The following is a 3,347-nucleotide window of genomic DNA, read 5'->3' on the forward strand; positions in this document are numbered from 1 at the left end:
ACCACAAACCTTTGGTTGGGAAAGGAAACAACTCTCATCACCACAAGGCTGTTATAGGTGATAAGAGTTTACACTCATGTACACCAGGTTTAACACTCTTGTTATAGCACAACGTGCCATGGAATATTTATTTCCTGAATTTTTTTTTTTTTTACAGCTTAAATGTCATTGGTGAAGGAAATGTGGAAATTCCAATTAAATATGTGTATAAACAAACAGGTAAAGGGAAATGGATGATTAAAAGGAAGATAAGAATCCAATGCTCACCTATTACTCCCTATTTAAAGACAATTTGTGTGTGGTTGCCGGTCCAGAGTTTATCTTTTGCTGTTTCCTTTATTGATCAAGAAGGATGAGCATCATTTGTCACAAAAATCAGGTTTCCCTGCTGAAAGACTTTGGGCCGAATTTACAAAAGGCATTTAAGAGTTAAACATAGAATCGCTAATCGTGTGATGATTACCCGCTCAAAATTAATCATGTATCACCGAAGAGCGTTTATCTAATGCACGATCAAAACTGAGTGACAAGCGTTTAAATAATGAAGGAACTTTTACATGTCTGTGAGGGCATGTATAACAGTGTGTTTAATACCATGGAGCAAGCACTGCACAGCTTATAATTGGTAGTTTGCATGGGATGTTGAATGTGTATACGTTCAGAGTTATTGAATTAGCTCAAGAGGAGGCAGAAGAGAGTATGGCAGTTCATCGATGTGCATTGAGAATCTTCAAGGTTAGATGCAATCCTTGAGAGAAGTATAACGATATCAAATTTGTCCAGAGTTACAGACTCTCGAAGGAATCGTTTCATTAGCTGATGGATCAAATACAAGATAACCTGGATTAACCGACACTGAGGAGTAATGTGCTGAATCCCATCCAACAATTACCCATGGAGCTGCGATTCCATGCAAGTGCATAATTTCAATCGCATGTTGGAGATATGTGTGGTGTTTCACCACATATGCCACATGTTGCAAAGTGATTCATCGCATCACTGCAGCTATTTGTGCGAAGAAAATGCACTTTATACATTTTCCCGATTCTCCAGAAGAAAGGAGAACTGTAACAGGATTCCATGCGATATCACAATTTCCTGGAGTTATTGGAGCTAGAGATGGATCTCACGTGGAAATTGTAAATCCTGGTGGCCCAAATGCACTCAGGTATATGAAGAGAAAAGGCTACAAAAGCCGAAGTTGTCAATTTGTATGTGACCATCTACTTCTGTTCACTAATGTAGTTTCCAGATGGTATGTGTCAGCCCATGTCCTGAGTTTCCAGTCAGGAATCTTTGAAGAGTCGCAGCTATTTGAGGAATTCCAGAGAGGATAATGCCAAGGCATTTTGCTGAGGGATCCGGTGTACACATTCATGCTGACTCCGGTGTGCATTCCGAGGACAGCAGCGGAGAGATGTTCCAACCAGGCGAATAGCAGTACGAGCGGAGTGATGGAAAGAGCCTTTGGTATCTGCAAGAAAAGATTTCCTTGTGCAGCCAAAGGAACTCATCTCAGGTGTACATTAAGTACATTTCAATGAAGATTCTTGATCAAAACTGAAGAAACTGTTTAAAATAGGAGAACCCTTTCTGCATTTACACCATCTAATTTGATGATCATTTTTGTTTCAGATGGAGCACAGCATGGCCTTTATTGTTGCAACAGTCTGTTTGCATAATTTGGCAAGACGAAGTAATGATCCCCTGCCAGAGCCCGACCTTGACAATACGTGAAAACCTGCCAGAACCAAAGCAGCGACCAAACACAGTGGAAGCTGATTTATGTGGGAACATATTGACAGAGGTTCATCATGGAACACTTTATTCATTAAGTACAATATATCACACTTTTTCCTTAGTATTGCTATTTATTTTCAAAAATTGAATCATTTCACCGATATAAGCAAAGCCGTTTTCATTTTTCCATGTAATACTCTATTTTGGCTCCGTATGCCGTTTGTTTACACTTTACAGTCTCTTACTGAAGAGCAATCAGTATCATCTTGGCTTCATGCTCTTCTTTCAGGCAACACAATGCTTCAGTAGTCTTAACAGTACCGGGGTCCGTCTGCCAACCTGAGATGTCGACAATTTATTGCCTTTCCTGGAATAAAAGCAAACTCACGTAAGAATGGACAAGATGGAGCCGATCGCATATAAAGTGAAGCGCAACCTAAGGAAAATAAATTATAAACAAGAAAGCCAATCATTCCTTACCCTTTGCCTTTGGACTTGCCCGTTTTGTTTGTATGAGCATTCTGTGTTCAACCGCAATAATCATCATCACCACCTTCTCCTTCAAGCTCTTCCAACAGAACTCCGTCTTCCTCCTCAATGGCACCATCATAGAAAAAGAAGTTAACGTATTTTTGAATACGTACATATATCTATATTTCAATAGATTACAAAGAATGTGCATATATTTACAAAGTAATTATTGTATTTTCATAATATGATTTCAATTAATCGGAAAGAAAAAATATAATTATCTTAAGTGAGAATCAGCTGTGCTGGTCAATGGAATCAAACGAATCTCTTCAGCTTGTTTCAGACTATTAGCTGCTAAAGATCTCTTGCTGATGGAGCGTCATCATCCACAACTACCAGATGCTGACATGAGCATCGTCAACCACATCATTTTGAACTTGATGCAAGTCTCAAGCTATGATCATCAATATCACAACAATTTATTTGCCCAGGTCACCGGTCGCAGCCTCCCCACCTTCTGTATTTTGCATGTCGAGTTTCTTCTCATGAACCAGTACCTTTGCCTCATCGTCATCCTCCTCCAGAGTTCTCGGAGGTCCCTGGCAGAGGAATTTGTGCGCTCTGGGAAATGTGCCGCCATCCTTTTTGAAATATCTTCCCATGCGAGCTATTGTTTCTTATTTGCACCCACGTCACTTCTGTCTTGGATTGTTCCTTGGTGAACCTTCATGACCTCGATTAAACCCATCCGTGGCTCGAATTAATAATTGTCCCCTCTTTTCTTCGCCGACATGCTGCCGTCGTTGGAACACATGAACTAAAATTTATCATACGGCGGCGAGGCCAATGCGGAGTCATTGAGGTTAATTGGCTTGGTAACCTCTTGCATGGTGTGCTGAATAAAGAAACGATTAAAAGGAATGAATCATAACATAGATGTGCAGAACTTAACCACTGCTTAGCTGCTTACACGCACAGCGAAATGGATGTTACTCTCCCTTCGTAAATAGCTGTTTAAATGGATAATTAGCTGTGCGTGTACAAATATGGTTTTGTCAGAGTTTAATGGCTAGGCATGTGTTAGCAAGATGTTCACAAAACGCCTTTCATAAATTCAGCCTATATTAGGGTATGGA

General features: G+C 40.1%; 1 pseudogene; it reads right to left on the reverse strand.

Annotated features, from left to right (window-relative positions):
- Nucleotides 1-1,894: 1,894 nt before the first annotated feature.
- LOC147022392 (uncharacterized) lies at nucleotides 1,895-3,004 on the reverse strand (annotated as a pseudogene).
- Between the last annotated feature and the right edge of the window lie 343 nt (nucleotides 3,005-3,347).

The sequence above is a fragment of the Eptatretus burgeri genome, chromosome 8 (assembly GCF_056783735.1).
Source record: "Eptatretus burgeri isolate ZD-2024b chromosome 8, Ebu_testis_v1, whole genome shotgun sequence".
In the NCBI taxonomy this organism is placed as follows: Eukaryota; Metazoa; Chordata; class Myxini; order Myxiniformes; family Myxinidae; genus Eptatretus; species Eptatretus burgeri.